Source organism: Apium graveolens, chromosome 11, assembly GCF_009905375.1.
Source record: "Apium graveolens cultivar Ventura chromosome 11, ASM990537v1, whole genome shotgun sequence".
Lineage (NCBI taxonomy): Eukaryota > Viridiplantae > Streptophyta > Magnoliopsida > Apiales > Apiaceae > Apium > Apium graveolens.
This window is the reverse complement of record NC_133657.1, coordinates 94744972-94769647: the sequence shown is the minus strand read 5'-3', so window position 1 is coordinate 94769647 and position 24676 is coordinate 94744972.

The window sequence follows — 24676 nt, the reverse complement described above, 5'->3', positions numbered from 1 at the left end:
AAACAAGGAGAGCAACTCAAAAAAAATGTCTATACAGTAGATTTCTATCTAAGGAAGAACCAAAGAAGGTAGAAGAAGCTTTGTTGGATCCTGATTAGATTTTAACTATGCAGGAGAAGCTAAACCAATTTGAAAGGAACAAGGTATGAAAGCTGGTACCCAAACCTAAAGGAAAGAATCCAATTGACACAAAGTGGATATTCAAAAACAAGATGGATGAAAATGGCATAGTAATCAAGAACAAAGCTAGATTGGTTATTAAGTGCCACTGTCATCAAGAAGGAATAGATTTTGATGAAACCTTTGCTCCTATTGCAAGACTTGAAGCCATCAGAATCTTCTTAGCCTATGCAGCTCATGCCAATTTCAAGGTCAATCAAATGGATGTCAAAAGTGCTTTTCTGAATGGAGATTTGGAGGAGGAAGTCTATGTTAGTCAGCCTCCTGGTTTTGAAGATCCAAATTTTCTGGAATATGTTTACTATCTTTTGAAAGCACTTTATGGACTGAAGCAAACACCTAGATCCTGGTATGACACTTTATCAAAGTTTCTTTTGGAAAATCACTTCACAAGAGGTACTATTGATAAAACTTTATTCTTTAGAAATGTTAATGGCTCTAGTATACTTGTTCAAATCTATGTAGATGATATTGTATTTGGCTCTACAGATGAAAAACTTTGCAAAAAGTTTTCCAAATTGATGCAAAGTAAGTATGAAATGAGCATGATGGGAGAACTAACTTACTTTCTTGGCTTACAAGTTAAGCAAGTTAGTGATGGAATATTCATTAGTCAAACTAAATACATTCATGATCTTTTAAAGAAGTTTAATCTAATGGATTGCACATCTGCAAAAACTCTCATGGCCACTGCAACTAAGCTTGAATTAAACACTATTGAATTCTCAAGCTACAGGGGCATGGTTGGCTCACTTCTATGCTTAACAGCTAGTAGGCCAGATATAATGTTTGCTATTTGTCTTTGTGCTAGATTTCAGGCTGATCCTAGAGAATCTCACTTAGTAGCTGATAGGGATAAATAAATTATGATTGTATAATTAAATACTGCATTAATTGTACAAGCTGTGGACTGCTAGGCCCAATAAAAGATATATGATACTCAGACCAGAAAGGTTAAGCCTGATGGACCAGATCAGGCCTGATGGAATAAAAAAGGCCCAAAAGCCCTGATTATTAATTAATTTCGTAATTAATTAATAAGGGAAAAATCAGATGTTGAGAAGAGTCCCGATAAGGATATAAATCCTTAGAGATTAGCCTCAAGGGGACCTAAAAGGATAAGGAATCAGTTTCCTACTATCTAGGACTCCAAAGTCCATTCTAATTATGAGACTTGTCCACCAAGTCTCCTATACCAAGTCCAATTCAAGGACTCCCAACATCTATATAAGGGGCCTCACCCCACAAATCAGAACTACGTTTTTGGCTTGATTCTCTGATTTACAGAGATACGTAGGCATCTCGTAAAGGCAGATCGAACCACGAAACACGAGAGCAGCCATTAAAGGCCTTGAGCTCCCGAATCTTAGTAATAAATACAGCAAATAATAACCTTAGTTTTTTATCCATAACATTTGGCGCCGTCTGTGGGAAAGCACAACAACAACCATGGCGAGAACACGGAGAAAAATTAGAGCTCTGGAGGAAGGAACACCATCAGGGACAACTCAGGTGATTTCGTCAACCGTGGAGATTCCTCCCCACTCAACTTATGCATCTGCTCAAGGGGAAGCCTAGACAGGGGCAACTCAACCTCAGCCACAAGGGACAACTCCCCCGACTATTCAAGGTACGAATTCTCAAGTTCAACAAGTACATATACCTGTGAATTCTCGACCCGTCGGGTATGAACATTCAACTATTGTTACTACTAACCCCCCTTATGGGATGCCCCTTCACCCTGAGGTTGGAGGAAGCGGATATGCTGGGCAAAGTGAAGCACGAGGGCAGTCGCCCCCCTATATACGAGGTTTGGGTCCTATCCCTGAGGATCAGGAATTTTCTGGTCCTTACACTGAGAGAGACTCCGAATCTTCGGATGATGAAGTGGCCCCGAGAAGGAGGCGTCCTGGAAAAGAGCCAATGGCCGATGGAAGGCAACGCCCCCAAAGCACCCCAGGGGCGAATCCCCAAGAAGTGCAGGAAAGGATCAGGGCTCATGAGGCTGAGGCATGATTTGGAGGCTCACCAGGCCACCAGACCCCAGATACCTCCTAGGGGGAGAAATCCTCCTCCTGTCATAGACCTGGATGGTCCGGTACGAAGAAGGGCTGCTGTCCCAAGAACTGATCCAAGCAATCTCCTTCCTCTTGGAGATCCTGATGATCCAACTCCACCCTTCACAGAAGAGATAATGAATGCCCATATCTCAAGGAAATTCTAGATGCCCACTATCAAAGCCTATGATGGCACGGGAGACCCCGCTAATCATGTTAGGACATTCTCTAATGCACTGCTGCTGCAACCCGTGAATGATGCTATAAAGTGTCGGGCCTTCCCTCAAACCCTGTCGGGTATGGCTCAAAGATGGTACAGTCGCCTGCCCTCAAATTCTATTGGATCGTTCAGAGAATTAAGTCAGGCTTTTATTAAGCAATTCATCAGTGGAAGAGTCCATGAGAAAAGTTCAGCATCTCTTATGAGTCTTGTGCAGGGAGCTAAGGAATCCTTGAGAGATTACCTGAATCGTTTCACAAAGGAGGCTTTAAAAGTCCCGGACCTTGATGATAAGGTAGCCATGATAGCACTGCAACAAGGAACTAGGGACGAGTTTTTTAAGATGTCTTTGGCCAAACGACCCCCTGAGAGCATGTTGCAGCTCCAAGAGAGGGCAGGGAAGTATATCAAGGTTGAAGAAAGTATGAGGAAGACCGTAGTAAGTAATGAGCCCACTGGAGGCAAGAAGCGGAAAGCTGATTTAGAATATATTGCAAAGGACAAATATCCTAGAACCGAACAAAACCCTGATTCAACCCCCAAGAAGGGAGGACCTGGGCAAAAGTTCACTGAATACGCTAAGTTGAATGCTCCCAGAAGTCAGATTTTGATGGAGATTGAGAAAGACAGAGATATTCGCTGGCCTAAGCCCTTGAAGGCTGATCCCACCAAGCTAGATAAGGGCAAGTATTGCAGGTTTCACAAAGATGTTGGCCATGACACCGATGAGTGTAGGCAATTGAAAGATGAAATTGAGTTTTTGATTCGAAAAGGAAGATTGAACAAGTATACTGGAGATGGAGGGGACAGAAATAATAATGAAAGGAAGAACTTTGAAGATCATAGGAGGGACCAAGACGATCAGGGGCGGAATCCCCAACCTAGAGGGCCAGTTATAAATGCAATTTTTGGAGGACCGCAACGCCCTCGAGGACCTGTGATAAAAACGATCTTTGGAGGTCCAACTGCTGCTGGATTGTCCAAAAATTCCAGAAAGGCATATACTAGGGAGGTTATGCATATTGTTGGAGAAGCCCCGAAGAGGGCCAGGATAGAAGTAACATTGGCTTTTGATGATTCCGACCTAGAGGGTGTGAAGTTTCCCCATGACGACCCGCTGGTCATAACACCGATAATAGGAAATAGCCCGGTTAAGAGGGTCCTTGTGGATAATGGTGCTTCTGTGGATATCTTGCTCCACGACACCTTTCTAAGGATGGGGTATAACGACTCCCAGTTGACACCAACCGACATGCCGATATATGGATTTGCTGGAGTAGAATGTCCTGTGGAAGGGATAATCAAATTGCCAACCACCATAGGTACGGAGCCAAGGCAAGCAACACAGATGCTGGATTTCGTGGTGGTAAAGGCTAGTTCAACTTATAATGCTATCATGGGGAGAACAGGGATACATGCCTTCAAGGCAGTCCCCTCTTCCTACCATTCAGTCATGAAGTTTCCCACCCGAAACGGGATTGGAGAAGAGAGAGGAGATCAAAAAATGGCTAGAAGCTGTTATGTGGCCTCTTTGAGGGCAGATGGAGTCGGGGGGCAGGTTCTTTCTATTGAAGATATGGATGTTCGAGAAAATGATGAGAATAGAGGAAGGCCAGCAGAAGAATTTGTTTCGGTTCCTTTAGACCCCGAGAATCCTAAGAGGATGACTTTCATTGGAGCCACATTAGAGGAGTCCCTTAGAGGGAAGTTAGTGAAATTTTTGCAAGAAAATAGTGATGTGTTTGCATGGTCAGCAGCTGATATGCCAGGCATGGACCCGGAGTTAATTACTCACAAGCTAAACGTGTATCCAAGCCGGAAGACAGTGAAACAAAAGAAAAGAAATTTTGCCCCGGAAAGACAAGAGGCTATAAAACAGGAAGTAGAAAAGCTCTTAGAGGCTGGTTTCATTGAGGAGATTCAATTTCCGGAGTGGTTAGCAAACCCTGTAATGGTGAAGAAGGCTAATGGAAAGTGGAGGATGTGTATAGACTTCACTGATCTGAATGATGCATGCCCCAAAGACTATTTTCCGCTGCCTAGAATTGATACTTTGATTGATGCCACTGCTGGACATGAGATGCTGAGTTTCATGGATGGATTTAGCGGATACAACCAGATCAAAATGCATAAGGATGACATTCCAAAGGTATCATTTATCACTGACTTTGGTGTGTATTGTTATCTTGTTATGGCGTTTGGTCTCAAGAATGCAGGAGCCACCTATCAAAGGTTGGTGAATAGAATTTTTAAGGATCTTATTGGTAAGACTATGGAAGTCTATGTTGATGACATATTAGTCAAGAGTCTAGTAAAGACTGATCATATAGCCCATTTAAGGGAAGCTTTTGAGGGCCTGAGGTACCACAAGATGATGTTGAATCCTACGAAGTGTGCTTTCGGAGTAGGATCTGGAAAATTCTTGGGACTGATGGTCTCAAAGAGGGGAATTGAGGCTAAGCCGGATAAAATAAAGGCGATCCTGGACATGGAACCACCAAAAACTGTTAAGGATGTTCAGAAGCTTACAGGAAGGGTTGCTGCGCTAGGACGATTCATCTCCAAGTCGGGGGACAAGTGTATGTCATTCTTCAAGTCGCTAAAGAGCATCAAAGACTTTGTATGGAGTGAGGAAAACCAGAAGGCATTTGAAGAGTTAAAGAAGTATATGGCCCAGGCCCTGTTGTTGGCTAAGCCAGTTCTGAGTGAAGTTTTATTTTTGTACTTGGCTGTTTCAGAGAGCACCTTGAGCGCGGTGTTGGTTAAGGAGGAATTGAAAGTCCAAAAACCCGTATACTATGTCAGCAAAATTTTGCATGGTGCTGAGTTGAATTATTCAGCTATTGAGAAATTCGCTTTAGCCTTGGTAATGGCTTCGAGAAAACTGCGTCCTTATTTTCAGGCTCACCAGATTGAGGTGCTAACAAATCAGCCCCTGAGAAATATCATTCACAGTCCCAAGGCAAGTGGGAGATTGATTAAGTGGGCAATAGAGCTGGGAGAGTTCGATCTCAAGTATAAGCCACGTACGGCAATAAAAGCCCAGGCGCTAGCTGACTTCGTGGTGGAATGTACCATACCCAACCAAGAAGCCGGGGGGCAGGAAGATGCCATACCTCAAGACAAGGGAGTCGATGATGGGGGCAAAGAGAAGGATGATAAAGAATATTGGGTTCTCTATTATGATGGGGCATCAAAAACGAACTCCAGTGGAGCAAGATTGGTTTTGCAAAGCCCTGATGGGTTCTTAATTGAGTATGCTATGAAGCTAGACTTTCCAACCACAAACAATGAGGCAGAGTATGAAGCCCTGATAGCTGGCCTTGGTCTAGCTGGGACACTTAGAGTCAAAAACTTAAAGATCCGTGGAGACTCGAAGCTGATCGTATCCCAGGTAAAGGGAGAATTTGAGGCAAGGGATGATACGATGGCTAAGTATGTTCGCCTAGTAAGGGCTGTGATGACCCAATTTAATGAATGCCATATTGAACACGTTCCAAGGGAAGAAAATGCTAAAGCAGATGCGTTATCAAAGTTTGCTTCATCTGAGATTGAAGAAAGTTCAGGAAGTGTGTACTTCCGTGTTTTGAAGACACAAAGCATAGATGTTAAGCTTGTGGCTCCCATAGGCTTGGGGACGTCATGGATTGATCCCATCAAGGCTCACATTCAGACCGGTTGGTTGCCAAGCGATGCAACTGAGGCACGGAAGTTAACTATTCGAGCACTAAGGTACTCCTTGATAGATGGAATTCTGTATAAGAGATCTTTCGTGGTTCCTTACTTGAGGTGTCTCAGGCCCGACGAGGCACGCTTGGCTCTTGAGGAAGTGCATGAAGGTATTTGTGGGCAACACTTGGGGGGCAGGGCCTTGGCTCATAAGATAACCCGTTTAGGCTTCTACTGGCCAGAAATGATGGCTGATGCCAAAGAATATGTGAAGAAGTGTGATCGCTGTCAGAAGCATGCACCAGTTGTTAGACAACCCCCCGAGATGCTGACCTCTATCAACTCGCCTATTCCCTTTGCTATGTGGGGGATGGATATTCTAGGGCCTTTTCCTATGGCCACGGCACAAAGGAAGTTTCTGATTGTAGCCATTGATTATTTCACCAAGTGGATTGAAGCCAAACCCTTGGCCAAGATCACAACTAAGCAGGTTGCACAATTCCTGTGGGAAAACATTATGTGCCGATATGGGATTCCCCGTATCCTCGTCACTGACAATGGAACACAATTCAACAATGAGGAATTCAAGAAGTATTGTGAAGAAAATGAAATTGAGTTACAATTCACCTCTGTGGCTCATCCGCAAGCCAATGGGCAAGCAGAGGTAGCAAATCGGATAATCCTGGATGGACTAAAGAAGAGGATCGAGAAGTCAAGAAATAATTGGGTGGATGAAATACTTCCAATATTATGGGCCTACAGGACTACCTGTAGAGTCACGACAGGAGCAACTCCCTTCATGTTGGCATATGGGGCAGAAACAGTAGTTCCAGTAGAGATATCACTTTCCTCTCCAAGGATTCAAGCTTTCAATGCAGAAGAAAATGAGGAAGGGCAGAGGTTAGCCCTGGATTTAATCAATGAAGTGTGAGATAAAGCACATGCAAAGATAGTAGAATATCAGAAAATGGCTTCATTCTACTACAACCTAAGGGTTAAGGAGAGGTTTTTCAAACAAGGTGACCTAGTCTTGAGAAAAATAGAGGCTTCTGGTGTCGGACAGAAAGGAAAGCTTGCCCCGAATTGGGAAGGGCCGTACAGAGTCAAGAGCGTTCAGGGTAGAGGAACCTACAAGCTGGAAACTATGGAAGGTTTTGAAGTCCCGAGGACCTGGCACGCACAAAACCTGAAGGTTTACTACGTGTAAGATAGGCGAAGTACGATTCTCACTTGTCATTGTGACAAGTAGGTTTAAAAGCACCTTGAAGCTTTGCTTGCGTAGGATTTTATATTCCAGTAGAAATTACATTGTCTAGTTATTGTTGATTAGGGTCGAACCCATGCTGTGTAGGGTTTTGGAAAACCAGACTTCATATTAAAGAGTTTGAAATTATTTCTATCTAAGGATGTTTAAAGTTCGAATGCGTATTAAGATTGTAAAGTTAAAACAGAAAGAGGCAAGAAAAGCAACATATGAAATATAACCCCGAAGGGTAACAAGTTTAGATATGAATAAAGTTCAAAAAGAAGATATACAAAAAGTTAGGCCTTGGAAGGCTGAGATTCCTCAGAACCACTATCCGAAGTCTCCTCGGAAGTCTCAGTCGTTCCTTCGGATGTCTTGGTTGTCCCCTCCAAAGTCCCTGTAGAAGTTCCCTCTGCAGGAGATGCTGGCTGTTGAGGCGCTGCTTTTGGAGGCTCTTCCACCCTGGCCTTCTTAGCGACAAGCTCAAACTCCTCTTCGGAAGAATCTTCCTCCTCTCCGTCCTTGATCATAACAGCAAGCTTCTCAGTAACACCTCCAAGCTCTGGAACCCGCACAGGGCAAGGAAAGGGGGACTGCTCAAGGACCTCTGGAAACTCATCCTGGATGGCCTCCACAGCAGCATCCCAGCCCTCTTTATAGCTAACTGGGTGAAGAAGGGCATCATGCTCCACCATCAAGTCCTTGAATTCTTGGGTGTCCATCCAGCCATCAAAGGCTTTGTCCTTCTGCGCCTTCAGAATGACATTTTCGGCCCGGGCCGTCTCCAGGTCAGAAGTGGAAGAGGCCAGTTGAGCTTCAAGGGCCTCTATTTTTTGGTTGGCCTCCTCCAACTTCTTGTTGGCATCTTCCAGGCCAACCTTCCAAGCCTTAGCTTGGTGAATTGCCCCTTGGAAATGGGCGTTAGCCTGCAAGAGAAACAGCGAAAGTTTAGAAAAGAAACATGGAAAGATAAGTACGAAGGGCATAAGTAAAGGACGTACCGTCGCCAGAGCCTGGGCTCCAAATAGCTCATTCCCCTCTAAGTCCTGTTGAAGGACAAAATCTTGATAATCCACCGGGGAGATGGAATGCTTAGACCATTCCTTGGACAGCGCCGTGCTGCCCATAATTGAGTCCTTGCCCCGGATCCCCCAAGCAGGTTGAAAATAGGCCCCTGGCCTCTGCTTGGTGCGTAGAACTTGGCCGGGGCCTTCCTCATCTGGCTCCGTTGCCTGAAGAAGGAACTCGGGGAAGCGGTCACCCAGTCGAGGGTCTTTAAAGATCTTCCCGGCCCTCTTCATCCTGGTTGTCTCCAGGTCCTTCGGCTTGGTAGCCTCCTCAATCTTCTCAGCCACTGCAACGAACAAAGTCAGTTGAAAACTAATGAAATAAAAGTGCAGGAAATAAAGGAGGTAAGAAAGGGAACTTACTTTTCTTATGAACGGGCGAAAGGCCGCGTTCTACCAGGACGGTCTCCCGGATAAGGTCCCAAGAATGGGAAGTACCGTTGTCTTGCGTAAGGAGGTTGAAACCTCTAGCCTCCTCCTCAGACAAAGTTATGTCATTTGGGCTCCCGTCCACGGCCAGCCCAAAGGATGATCGAAACAGGGAGCCCCAATCTCCATCTTCCCAAATAACAAACAAAAAATCTTTCTTCCACCCCAAGTTGTTGTCAGGGATGGACTTCCCATTCACGATATGGGGGATAGTGGGGCGCTGGTTAATAGAAACCCAACCCGGACTTTTATCAGGGCTGTTTTTGAACTGAAAAATCTTCCTGAAGACAACAACAGATGTGGGGACGTTGTGCTTGGCGCATTGCGACAGATAGCACATAATCAACCTCCAGGAATTAGGGGGAAGTTGGCAAGGGCTGATGCCCACATCAGCCAGTAGCAAAGGAATGAATGGATGAAAAGGGAGTCTAATACCTGCCCTTAGAGTATCCCTATAGACGCATAGCGCGTCCTTCTTCTACTGACAGGCCCTGTCGGCCGGACCTGCAAGAACCAACTTAAAAGGTTCCTTGATTCTGAAGCAGCTGCTCAACTTTTCCAGCTCCTTGGGATCCCGTAAGGCACTGATATGATCGTGCGCGTCCAGATGCGCATCAGACGGGTACTCGTCCCCTCGAGTGTTGATCATGTCGATTAAGGAAGTATACCTCGATCGAATAGGAAAATCGTTGGACTTTCTAGCCACGTTCATCTTGGCCAAGCGAGTCATTCTTTTGTCAGCCATCTGAAAAAAGTAAGGGGCACATAAATAGGCTATCTTAAAATGGCACACAATGGAAAAATAGACACGAAAAGCAAAGGGAGGAATCTTACCTGAAGAAGCGCTCCTGAAAAAGGCTTTGAGCTCCGACTTGCTGTTATTGCTCTGAGAATCTTAGCAGGAAGATAAAGAAGAAAACTAAGAAATGAGAAAGTGAGGAGTAATAGCCTTCCCTCATTCCTTTATATAAGAGGAAAAGGAAGTTGAAGGGACGAAAAGCCCATTGAGAACAAAGGCCCATAAGAAAAGGCCCAGAAAAAGGAATATTCCAGAATATTCCTAGCAATTCTAGAGCATTCTAAACAGGGTGTATTAAGCCCAGTAATATTTGGTAAAGCCCAATAAAGAGGCCCAGTAATATTTGGTAAAGCCCAATAAAGAGGCCCAGTAATATTTGGTAAAGCCCAATAAAGAGGCCCAGTAATATTTGAAAAGCCCAATAAAGAGGCCCAGTAATATTTGAAAAGCCCAATAGAAAAAGCCAGACCCAAATCCAATTAGGATTTGGAAAATTCAATTTTAGCCCTAAAAGATGTAAGGACCAATGGAGAAGGCTAGAAAAAGACCATAATCCAAGTCGAGATCCAGGTCGTGAATCCTGCCCGAAATCTTTTGAGCAGACACCCGAAAATAACGGGTAATAAAGACCAGAATTCAGGTCGAAACCCAGGTCGTGAATCCTACTCAAAAACTTTCGAGCAGGCACTCGAAAATAACGGGCAAAAAAGACAAGGATTCAGGTCGAAATCCAGGTCGAATTTCGACTAGGATCCTGGTCGAAATCCAGGTCGTGAATCCTAGTCGAAATCCTTCGACCAGGATGACAAGGCTGACCCCTATTTTCGACTAGGATCCAGGTCGAAATTTCGACTAGGATCCTGGTCAAAAAAGGGCTGGAAATCTGAAAAATCCGGAAAATTAGGGAAAATCCCAGAGAATTAGGGAAAATCCCAGAAAATTAGGGAAAATCCCAGAAAATTAGGGAAAAATCCCAGAAAATTAGGGAAAATCCCAGAAAAATTAGGGAAAAATCTCAGAAAATTAGGGAAAATCCCATAAAATTAGGGAAAATCCCAGAAAATTAGGGAAAATTCCAGAAAATTAGGGAAAAATCCCGGAAATAAGGGAAAAATTCCTGGAAATTAAGATAATTTCTGAATAAAAGGAAAATTCATTGTAAATGTGTAGGTCGCTCCACACTTTACGGAAAAACGAAACCCTGTAAGGGAATGAATAGACTTAACTTCTGCGAAACCTAATCAATGTTTCCCAAAAGTTGGGGGGCAAATGATAGGGATAAATAAATTATGATTGTATAAGTAAATACTGCATTAATTGTACAAGCTGTGGACTGCTAGGCCCAATAAAAGATATATGATACTCAGACCAGAAAGGTTAAGCCTGATGGACCAGATCAGGCCTGATGGAATAAAAAAGGCCCAAAAGCCCTGATTATTAATTAATTTCGTAATTAATTAATAAGGGAAAAATCAGATGTTGAGAAGAGTCCCGATAAGGATATAAATCCTTAGAGGTTAGCCTCAAGGGGACCTAAAAGGATAAGGAATCAGTTTTCTACTATCTAGGACTCCAAAGTCCATTCTAATTATGAGACTTGCCCACCAAGTCTCCTATACCAAGTCCAATTCAAGGACTCCCAACATCTATATAAGGGGCCTCACCCCACAAATCAGAACTACGTTTTTGGCTTGATTCTCTAATTCACAGAGATACGTAGGCATCTCGTAAAGGCAGATCGAGCCACGAAACACGAGAGCAGCCATTAAAGGCCTTGAGCTCCCGAATCTTAGTAATAAATACAGCAAATAATAACCTTAGTTTTTTATCCATAACAGTAGCTATCAAGAGAATTTTTAGATATCTCAAGGGAACACCAAAACTTGGCATTTGGTACCCTAGAGATTCTGGTTTTGATCTAACTGGTTACTCAGATGCAGATTATGCAGGTTGTAAAATAGATAGAAAAAGTACCATAGGAACCTGTCAATTTCTAGGGAACAAGCTTGTGTCCTTGTTCAGTAAAAAGAAAAATCCAGTTTCTACTTCTACAGCTGAAGCTGAATATATTACTGCTGGTAGTTGCTGTGCACATATTTTATGGATGAAAAACCAATTGTTGGACTATGGTCTACAAGTGGATAGAATTCCCATTTTCTGTGATAACACAAGTGCAATTGCCATCACTAAAAATCCAGTGCAGCATTCAAGAACAAAGCACATAGACATCAAGTACCACTTCATAAGGGAACATGTGATGAATGGTACTGTGGAACTTCATTTTGTTCTAAGTGAAAAGCAGCTTGCAGATATATTTATCAAGCCACTTGATGAATCAACCTTTTCAAGGTTGGTAAGTGAGTTAGGTATGCTTAATTATTCTTAAATCATTTCAGATATTTTTGCAAGTTGTTGTGCAGCCAGAAATATAATTGATTTTTCTGTTTTGGATGAAATTTTGGCTAAGTCAAAATCTACATCCCGACGGATGCTCATTATCCATCGAGTTTGATCATCTGTCGGAATACTATTTGTTAATAAAAATCAATTATTTTTTGGAGTATTTTATAACTCGATGGATAACTGATTTATCCTCATCCGTCGAATTATCTCAATCCTAGCCGTTAAAATTCTAAACATTATCCATCGAGTATACTTACAGTTTGTAAGCATGACACGACGGATGAGTGACATAATTTTTACAGTTTATTTATTTTTTTTAAACGGCTATTTTGGGCTATTTTGATTGGTTACTTTATTTCTCTTAATTATTTTTGTCAGTTTATTTTTGAGATAGTATAAAAGCATAAATCATTTTTATTCTACTCTTTTATCATTCTCAATTCAATTGCTCTAACTTCTTTTCTTCTCCAAAGAAAATATTCTCTCTACAAATTACTCAGTCTCTAACAATGGCACCAGTCGCCAAAATCATGTCTCAAACTGGATATATCTACGAGAACAAGAACTTCACAGCTCTTGTAAACAAGGAGATTCAACAGTCTGGAGAGTTTCACAAAATGATGGACTTTGTGAAAAGCTGTAAACTCAACTATGCGATGCTGGAATCTCCCACAATCTATTGTGAGGTTGTAGAGGAGATATGGACAACTGCAGTATACAACTCTACTGACAAGACCATCACTTTCACTCTCAAAAGTAAACAGTTTTGCATAAATAGTGACATTATCAAAGCATGCTTTAGAATTCCTGATTATACTGCTACTATTCCACACACAGACACAGATGTAGTTAACATGCTAAATTCCATGGGATATGCACTTTCCACTTCTAAATTAAGTGAAATTAGGAGGTTAGGTCTTAGAAAAGAATGGAGCTTTTTGTGTGATGTGCTAACTAAGGTATTCTCTGGTAAGATTAGTAACATTGATTCTGTTAACATCTCTATGCTTAACATGCTTTACATGCTAGTTACTGATAAGCACTTTAATTTCAGTGACTTGGTCTTGTTTGAGTTAGGGTATAAGTTAGGAGAACTGAATAAGAGAGGTAAAAGTGTCTACTATACTAGATTCTTTATGATGCTTGCTACCACCTCATTGAGAACATTGTAATTGAGAACCCAACCAACAAGATGAATTGTTGGGTTCAAGAAAGGAGGATTATTGCAGATCTCAACAGGAAAAACCACCACAAAGAGGTGCCTCTCCTTTATTTCATGGAGGGACCTTATGTAAGTGAGGTAAGTTCTACTGTCTCCACTCTTCCAACCTCACACACTTCTTTGCCTTCAAATATAGCAATGGAATCTATGTCTATGACCCAACAGATGCCTACCCAAGCTACTAAACCATGAATTTCAAAATCTAAGTCTAAGAAAGCCCCCTCTGGTTTCTTACAAAAGAAACTAATTGCAAAATCCACTAAAACCGAAGAGGGGAGTGTGAAGGAGGGTAAGCAAGGTGAGGGACAGGGTGAAAATCAAAGAAGCCCTAAGAATAAGGTTGGAGAGGTGAGTGTTTCCCAGCCTAGCCATACTGCAACTTCTCAACAAAGTGCAGTGCTTAAAAAGGACTTAAGCTCATTACTAGTTGCATCCTCCCAAAAGGATGTGACTATTGAACAAAGCTCTCAACCAACAGCACATGTCAAAAGGGTAAGGGACACTAGCTCACCCCAAACTTATGCCAGAAAGAAGAAATCTAAACCAACTGGGGATACACAGGGTGCACATACAGTGCAAACTGAAGCAATAGACTCAGTCACTGCACTTTCTCAAAGTCAGTTTGATGTGGCTCCAGTAAATGTGGAGTCACAGCCAAAATCTCTAGTGATAGAAGCACCTCAAACACCAAACTCACCCACACACTAACTGGATGTTGACATGATCAATACATCCCTTCCAAATTCTCCATCTTTAACTCTTTTGGAGAAGCCAAAAATCCAAGCAAGTGAGCATCATGTTTTAGATGATTTGTTGTCTCACTTGCTATTTCTTTCTGAGTCTGTTGAGACATATGTGCCTGAATTTTCATCAATCTGCACAGAGTCTACAATAGTCTCCACTCCAAACTCATTCATTTCTTCTATCCCGATGGATATTCATCATCCGCCGAGTAGAGTAGTGATTGTATCATGATGGATAAGCTTGATAGCTGTCATCTGTTGGATAGCCATACTACTGTCCTGATGGATATTCCTCATCCGTCGGGTGTCTCTGCACAACTTCAAATTTCTTTAATTCTTACAAGTGCAGAAGACTTAGTGATAGTACAATCACTCTTAGGACTGAGGGAAGGGACTAAATTGAGTGAGAGTCTGGGTTGCTCCCAGGAAAAAGGAGAGAAAATGAGTGAACAAATGCAGTCCATTTGGCAAAAGTGAGTGAGAGGAATCCCACCTTAGATGGTGAAGGTGAGGGTGTGAGGGTGGGTAGCCAAGGGGAGCCCTTGATGCAAGAACAGAGAGATCATGAGAGAAAAGCAGGTACAGGAGAAATAAGGGTGGACATCATTGTTAGTGAGTCAATGAATGTCAATGAAGCAGACAGAGAAGAACTATCTGAGCATAGTCAAGCTGTTATAGATTCCACCTCTTTGGATGCCGAGGAATTTACTCATCCTATTCCAGCATATCAACTTTTGGCTGGACAGGGCAATGAAAATGCAGAAAGGATGCTAAATTTGGTGCACACCACCCAATCCATGCAAAGAGCAAAGGATGTCATCACGGATATACCTTCTACAACTGGTGATGACATAGACTATGAAGCTGGTGGATCAGAAGAATTCTTTGGTAAGGATAGTAAAAAGGAGTCACTGGACATAGGGGGAGAAGTAGGCCCTAGTTCCAGATCTGGTATGCCATCTTGGTCATTTTCAAAGAAATGTGATGAACATTATTTCAAGACCACCCTCATTCAACTCACCAGACAGTCACAATCATCTCTTCAATCCATAAGAAATGCCAATACCAAGAAGCTCCTACAAGCACACCTTGCTTCTCTTCAATTACAATAAATCCAAGGCTTTCAACACAGTTAGAATGTCACTTCTATCAAAAATGAGGTTGATCGAATGAAGAAGGACATTTCAAAAATATTGGATGCTAAAATTCCAGAAGCAACAATGATTGATATTAAGAGACAGCTAAAGAAGAATTCTGATCTTACTACTTAAGTGGGCTCCTTGGATAAAAGAATGACTGATATGGAAACTTTTTTGACAGCTATTCATCTACATCAAGCACAGCAAACAGACTTGCTTCAAAAGATAATGGCAGCATAAACCTCTTCCTCTACTCTACTTGCTGATAACAAAAAGGGGGAGAAAGAAAGCACTATTGTCCCAATCAGTCAAGAGGGATCAAGAAGTGAGGGGGAGCAGAAAGTGCTAAATATCTAAGTCAGCAAAGTAATTGTGCCAACAATTGCTTTCACAAAGCCACCAGCCATGGACAGCATTGACATCATAAATCTGGCAGCAGCAAAACTAAGCACAGATGACAAAATGCTAAAGATTGATGTAGCAGCAGCTGAGAAGGAGTTAAAAGAAAAATGGAGAAGGATAGATGCAGAAATTCAACAAAAGTTTGGGCCAATTCAGAAGCCAGAAAAAAAATTCATTCATTACTCTCAAGTGAAGAATATTTATGTGAATGAAATGAGTATGAATTATCTGGAAAAAGGCCAAACATCTTGCATCAAATCTCTAAAAGCATATCTAATCATGAAGCCTAAAAGGAACTAATCAAAGTTCTCAGACAAAAATCCTATGGATATTGTGTATGATACACCTAGGCCAGATGAGAAGAAGCTATTGGCTAGGTCAATTGCATTTTACCAAGATCCAGTAGATTCAGCACTGAAAAGAAGATTGGCCAAGATTTACAGAAATGGTAAGGAAATCTGTGTAGTGGCTGGACACCCTATGTTTGTGGAAGCTAAAAAGGAAGAGAAGGAAATAATAAGGTAAGAAAAGAAGCAAGCTTCTCTGGATGCTAAGAAGCTCAAACAAAAGAAGAAGCAAGCTGTCATCTTAACCAAACTTTAAGCTGTGAACACCATAACTGAGATTTCTGCACAACCATTTGTAATAGCTGAACCTCAGGATCAAAAAGTGCAAGATGTACCACAACAGAAAAGAAGATTCAGGTACAAGCTCCACTCCAAAAGAAAATTTGTCACGCCCCTAACTTAAACAGCAAAATAAATATAACTATTACAACATTTTAAGAAGAAGTAAACATAACCAACTCCAAGATCTTACAGTTTAGGGTTTGGATCAGCCCAACACTACCATCTATTACAACTGTTTTTAAATAGCGAATCCTCACACAAAACTACTATCTCTTATTCTACCTGAGCTCGAACATAAGCATCAGCATCACAGGTCTTACGGGAAGTCTGCTTGAATCTAACCATAGATGCTAGCTGAAATATCAGGGTAAAGCAAGGAGTGAGCCAAATGCTCAACAAGTGCTAAACAATACGATGCAAAACATAAATCGAGATATATGTTAAGGAATGACAGTGACAGGACATAACCAATGATATCGAGAGATAAAACTTTTGGGTGGTGGCATCATTCTGTTTGTATCAAAACAATTTCAAAATCATACTTTTTAATCAAAATCATTTTATGACGCTACGGATTACAGCCGGTGATCAGCCGCGAAGTAATCCCGAACCTCGCTGGGTTCTAAAATATTAATGGGAATCCCTAGGAAACTTTTAAGCCTAATATAAGTGCGGAAAGGACTCGCGTCTCAGTCCAGATCCATTATTCAAAGAAAACATTTATCCCCCTTTGGGACTGAAAACCCACATTTTATTTATTTCAAAAACTGATGCCGAATTATATCAAAATCTCTTTTTACAGTAAACATTTTTATCAAGGGATTATAGATCAACTCGAAACACGGGAAAATGGTACTAAATCTCAGGGCCATGATCACAAAACTATACTCTATTAGGGTAACTGAATGGTTTTCATATATCAAAGTTTGGACAAAGGGATTTAGTGAGGCTATTGGATATTATGAAGGGTAATGCCAAATTGGGCTTAAAGCAATGGTTTCTCGTTAAGGTACAGGTGTTGGATCATCAAGAAGATAAGCTTCATGAATACTAAGGGTGTTAAGGTATGAAGAAATGATCTTTAGCTCATGATATATCAGAATTGTCAAGCTTTTAGGATAAGAAAGAGGGGTATCAATCGATGAGGAATCACTTTGATAAATATCTAGCCTTCAGGATTCAAGGTAAGTTTATATAGGGGTTCAAGTATCAGGATGAGATATCAATGCTTAGGAATCATTAGCATGTTAATCAAGAGAATCAACCAAGTGTTATAACGACCCTTTATTCTATCATGGCAGCAAATTACTTTATCATAATAGGACTACTTTGCAATAAGTACTCGAGGGTTCATGGCATCTTTATATAATTCAAAGATAAACATAAGATACGCTTGATTTAATATACCAAATGACACAGGATAGTTGCAGCAATGTATGAACTATTAGCAGTGAATATGAAGGACAAGTTGAATCACTTGCCTTGAGAAAGGCTGGTCTAGTCTGACTGGTAGGAGCAACTGGAAGCTTCTCTCGACTTTTATGGCAAGTTTTCCCTCGTCTCGAGATCCTACATAAATAATAATAATCCTCATTATAATATATTCTCAGCAACTTAACCTATTTATAACCCGAATTTAAACACGGATGACACTTAGGCCTATATGCACTTAATTATAATTGCACACACATAGCCACATAGCCACATATCATATATTAATACCACAAAACACCATATACACCATAATGCAATACTAGGCTTGGATGATCTCGATCCCCCAACTTAAGTCACTTGGTCGCTAATCTAGACAAAGTCTTCAAATTTTGGCTTCCTAACTCGATGTGCCTTTTCTAAACTATCCGAGACCTATTGACCCTCACTTGTGCCTTTTTCTCTACTGACCTTATACTATCTTACAACTATGGTGGTCAACCTAAATCTCACTACTAAGTGTTCTAAAACTATGTGCTAAGTGAAAGTGCTCACTGGTGCAAATTTCAGAATGACAACTATGGTTTCTTGAGTGCATTAGACACTCTTAAACTACAATTTTTCCTTCAAAACTTTTACACAAGACTCTCCTGATCTAAGGGCATCTCCCAAAATTGATGTGGCTCAAGGGCCTGGCTTGGGCCTTCTAGGGCCTAAGCTTAAAGTCCATGGTTCCCCTGTTTTTCTGGGCAGAAAACACCCTGACTTGAATTAACTTGTGACACATGGTTCTAACTCATATCCTATGAACTATGGTTGGAAAAACTTCTCTGACACTCCCTCTAACTAAGGCCCAACAGGGCCTAATGAGGGCCTACCCATGACATGGTCAAATCTCTCTATTTCTAAGTTGCAACAAAACTGTCCCCTGCTGGACAGATTTTGTTATTCTACTTGTGCACCTAACCAAATGACATGCAAACCTCCAACCAACACCTAAAACCTTTTATATACTCCCAATACTAACTTCTGGTGGCTTGGGCCTCAAAGTTCACATCAATGACATGGTCAAAACTCACTCTAAACCTCAGGGTACTAAACTGATTTTCTGCAGAAACTATGACTCTCCTTTCTCCAAGGTTTTGACTTGACAAACTCAACTACCAACAACCCAATACCCAAACCAAGAATTAAATATGGTGATCTACTGAACTAACTCCCTTATACTCAAAATAATCTTGGTGGAGATCATCCTTACCTAAGGTGCAATCATGGAAAAACAAAAGAAACCACATTTCACAATTCACAAATCATCAAGTTTTTGAAACAACAAGATATGCATTTTTATAAAAGATAAACACGAATTATTACCATGCATCAAGGAGCATTAATCAATATTAACACATTATTCCTACTGAAATTAAAGCTTACTAATAAAATATTTCCGAATGATCAAAATCTTATAAAATTCTAAGAGAAATCCACATGCATGCATGCCTTTGAGTTTTGCAAACCAAAACAACATATTTTCTAAATATATTCTATCATAAAATTGACATGCAAGCCTAGCATAAGCTATACCTAGATGATCACTTAGCATGCAAGGAGTTTCATCAAATTTTCACTACAAAATTCAAGCCATTATCACATAAACATACTAAAATTGAACAAAGTAACACGAATGATCTCAAGGACTATTTATTCGGCTCCCTTAAGGTCATGGCCGAATGAAATGAAAGGGAATGGCATTTAACATCAAGAGTTTCCTTCTCAAGACTTGGAACTTCACCATTCCTTATAGTCCTCTAAAAAACAACCTTAAATCCACAAGAATCAAGGTTGTACTTTGAGTTTCAACTAAAACCTTAACATGCAACTTTAAAACTTAAACTTTTTACTCAAAACTCTTTGGAATATATGTGATCATGGTATGGAAAGTAACATTTACTTGAGTAGAAGGTGGAAGCTTGGTTGAGGAATGAAGAAAATGGGGAGGGGGTTGATCTCGGCAAAACCCGAGAGTGGGGGGGTAGAAGCCGAGAGTGAGGGAGAGGAGGGAGAGAAGAAAGAGTGTGGTGGTGAGTGGAGTGTGAAATGCTCATGTCTTTTACTTGTTTTATGGTTTTTTGTTTTGACAAATGTGAGTGGAAATAGGAATTGACAAGACTATCCCTCCACTTATACTTGGATCATTTTGCATGCAAGGGTAAAGAAGGAATTTGGCTAGAAAAATAAGAGTTAGTGGGTGGTAATTGTCTCTTTAGCCCTTTTGGATTGAATAGAAAGGATTTGCATGCAAGGACAACTATGTAATTTGCTAATTATGATAATTAACATTTATAAAGATTTATTTTTATAAAATAAAATACAAGTTCAAAAATTATAAAATTTATACCATATAATAACTTGAATTTTTAGAAATTTTTTAAAACTACTTTTAAAATTTGTGAACAAAATATCTTTTAGAAAGAAATTTATTCAAGGTTTTAAATATTCCTTATAAATCAAAAATGAAAGAAATAAATAAATTTTTGATTTGAAAAATCATATACCACATAACGAAAATTTAAGACGCAGAAATTCTCATTCACACAAGCATACAATAGTTGAATATATTGGCATTCGGCTTTATAATTACACCAAATTTATAATTAATATTACACGAAAATGCCGGTTGTAACATCCTCTCCCCCTTAAGGGATTCTGTCCCCAGAATCTAAGAGAACAGATGAGGATACCGGGAACGCATATCAGACTCTAAGTCCCAAGTCAATTCTTCGACCTTAGGGTTTCTCCAAAGTACTTTTACTAACTTTACTGACTTATTTCTAAGACTCTTCTCTTGCCAGTCGAGTATTTTGACCGGTTGCTCCACAAATGACAGGTCTGCCTGAATTTCTACAGGTTCATATTCTATCACATGGCTAGCGTCAGGATTATACTTCTTAAACAATGACACATGGAACACATTATGCACATGCTGATACTGAGGTGGTAAGGCCAACTCGTAGGCCACCTTCCCCACTTGACTCAAAATTTCAAAAGGGCCTATATATCTAGGTGCTAACTTCCCTTTCTTGCCAAATCTAGACAACCCTTTTCTAGGTGACACCTTCAACAAAACAGCTTCGCCAATTTGGAATCGAACATCCTTACGCGCTGGATCCGCATACTTCCTCTGTCTATCTTGAGCAGCCAGTAACCTTTTCTGAATTAACTTGACTGTGTCATGCAACTATTGTACCAATTCTGAGCCGAGAATCCTTCCTTCTCCTACTTCATCCCAACTTGTTGGTGATCTACATTTTCGCCCGTCCAAAGCTTCGTATGGTGGCATACCGATACTGGAATGATAGCTATTGTTATAAGAGAATTCAATCAAGGGCAAGTGGTCGTCCCAACTTCCTGCAAAATCGATTGCACAACTGCGCAACATGTCTTCGATTGTTTGAATTGTCCTTTCACTCTGGCCATCAGTCTGCGGGTGGTACGCTGTGCTCATATTCAACTTCGTGCCCAGACATTCCTGAAATTACTTCCAAAATCTCGAGTTAAATCGGGGATCTCTGTCTGAAACTATTGATACGGGTACTCCATGCCTTAGTACGATTTCGCGCACATACAGATGAACCAATTTGTCTAATGACAACTTCTCGTTAATTGGAAGGAAATGCGCTGACTTGGTAAGACGATCAACTATAACCCATATAGCGTCATGCCCGGATTTCGTTCGCGGTAGTCCTACTATAAAGTCCATAGCGATATTTTTCCATTTCCATTCTGGAATCTTTAGGGGCTGAATTAATCCGCTTGGTCGTTGATGTTCTGCCTTCACTTTCTGACAAGTATAACACTTCGCAACCCATTCCGCTACGTCTCGCTTCATATTTGGCCATCAAAAGTTTTTCTTTAAGTCCCGATACATCTTGGTACTTCCCGGGTGGATTGAAAATTTCGAATTGTGGGCTTCGTGTAGGATCTCATTCTTTAATTCAGGTACATGAGGAATCCATATTCTGGAAGAAAACCTTAGTATCCCTTGCTCATCCCTTTGAGTATTAATCTCCTCTCCATATAACTGATTCTTCTCTTTCTCCATTACTTCTCCTTGACATTTCTTTATCTTTTCCACCAATGTTGGCTGAAAAGTCATTGCACGACAAACTTCCTCAACTTTTCCGCAAGCACAAAGTTCCAGTTCAAATCTCTTGATTTCTTCAGATAACTCCTTTGATGTTGCCATCATATTCAATCTCTCCTTCCTACTTAAAGCATCGGCCACAACATTCGCCTTTCCAGGATGGTAATTTATCGAGCAGTCATAGTCCTTGATCAATTCCAGCCATCTCCTCTGCCTCTGTAATAACCCCAATTTTTGGAAATTTTTGAAACCCTTATGAATAGTGATTTTGCAGATTATGCTGAATGAGAAAACTTTTCATGCCACACTATGTAGGGGTTCTGGTATGGATATTCTGAGATTTTATTAGTACTTTATATGGGATATAAGTGTATGTAAAGATCGTCAGAATCCAAATTCCGAACACTTTGATTTTTCCCGGAAATCCACTAGATACGGAAAGAATTAAGTATAAGGTAACAGGATAAAAAGGATTTAAATTAAAGGATTATAAGAGAGGATCATAAAAGGAATACAATATATTGAGAAAGGTTAAGGGAACCTAAGTAATAAGATCCCGGGTATGATCCCTCAAACGATAAACGAAAACGAAAGTTAAGCGAACCGTATAACAGATCAGCGGTCATTAGGCAAACAATTAGGAAGTTAATCAAAGAGATTAGAGGGGATGATGTCATCCAACCAATGAGAAGAGGACAAAGAGGGGAGGATGACATCACAGGATGACATAAGCATGACATAGGGAGGAAGGAGATGTGGTTGGTTTATAACCACACAAAGTTAAGGTTAGAAAGGTAATTACCCAAAAACAAATCAAAAACAACAAACCAAAGAATCAAATCAAAGCAAAAACACAAAAAATCTCTCTTTCTCCAAGCTTGCTCTCGGCTTTTCTTCTTTTTCAAAGAAGAAATTTCCAAAAATCAAGTTCCAAGCATTGTTAAATCACAAGGTAATTATCTAAGGTTCCTTGTACATAGATATGGATATCCTATAAGTTTAAGCTCCTAATTCCTTCACAATCTCTTCCAATAAATCAAGGAAGAAGATGGTGAATAGTAACCTTCAAGAAATAACTTTAGTTTTCTTGAATTTTTATGAAAGTTTAAGGTTATACAAGCAAAGATCAAGGTTCTTTAGGCATTCAAAGCTCTTGTGTTGTGTTAAGAAGCTTCAAGGAAGGTATAATCTCTTAACGAAGCTTTGTTATTGAATGTTAAGAGCATAATATGAGTATTCTATTTCATGAGAGGCTTGATGGTTGTGTATGTAGAGATTAGTTGGTTTTGGGATATTTTTGGAGTTGTAAATCTTGGTTGTTGATTAATGAACTTAAGTATAGTTTAAATTCATGATAAAGAATAGTATAAATTGTTAAGGTTGAGTTGTTGGGGCTGTTATGATAAAGTATGGATGGAGTTTTGATTGGGTTGTGATTGTGGGTTGATTGTGAGATGATTTGGAGTGGTTTAAAATTGGGTAATCGCGTAAACATAGCCGTCGTAATGCCCGATTTACCGTAGACTGTTTTTGTTCTTAACATCAGAACCCTTGAACTCACTGCTAGGTTTTGACCATTACCATGTTTAGATATGTCATGTTACGAGCTTCATTTTGATATGTGGTTCGTTGGATTCCGATGAACGGTTTAGGAGAAACGGCCGTTTTAAGTAACGACGTTTCGCGAACGAACCCTTACCCCTCGCCTTACTTTGAAACATAGGTTAAAGACCTTAAAGGACTAATTGAAATATGAAACATTTATGTAAGGTGTAATAGGCAGTTGGTAAGACACTCGCGAAGGAATCGCCTTAAACTCGTAATGGTTAAATTATTAAAAATGGTGGAGCCGAGGGTACTCGAGTGACTTAAGAGAATCAGTAAGCTCAAAGCGAGCGTTAGAGTCTAAGTTGGTTAATGTATAGATTTACAAGTGACTTTGGTTTAATTCCAACTTACTTGTTGTTTATAGGTTACCAGACTCGTCCCGAGCCATTCGTAACCCCCAGTCGCTCAGGCAAGTTTTCTACCCGTATAACTGTTGTTGTGATGTATATGTGTATATGCATGATCTTGCGATAAATGCATATTGGTTATTAGCAAATTCTTGCGATATATTGTAGCATGTGATATTGTATATATGCATGCCTGTTTCATATTTTTGATTTATATATCTGTTGGTTCAAATGCTTATAGTTGCATAATACCTATGCTAGAGATAAGCGGTATTTGAGTTTACCCTTAGTATAGGGGATAAAAGGTGAACATATTTCTAAACCGGGAGGCGAGGCTCCTGAGTATAATATATATTTATATATATATATATATTGATATAGTTTTTAAAACTATTAATCGAATAATGTTTATTCGATAACTTTATATTATTTAATGAATATTATTACGAATATTCATTCGAGGGCTTATGACTCCTTTATTTTATTTAATAGATATTATTACGAATATTCATTTGAGGGCTTATGACTCCTCTATTTTATTCAATGAATATTATTTGAATATTCATTCGAGGGCTTATGACTCTTTTATATTATTTATTGAATAATATTTGAATATTCATTCGAGGGCTTATGACTCAGTTTACATTATTTAATGAATATTATTTGAATATTCATTCGAGGGCTTATGACTCTTTTATATTATTTATTGAATAATATTTGAATATTCATTCGAGGGCTTATGACTCAGTTTATATTATTTAATGAATATTATTTGAATATTCATTCGAGGGCTTATGACTCAGTTTATATTATTTAATGAATATTATTTGAATATTCATTTGAGGATCTATGACTCCGATTATTTGCTGAGATATATTCTTTATTTTATTAAAGAATAATGTTTCGATAATCAAACTTATTTTCGATTATTTAAATAAAGATAG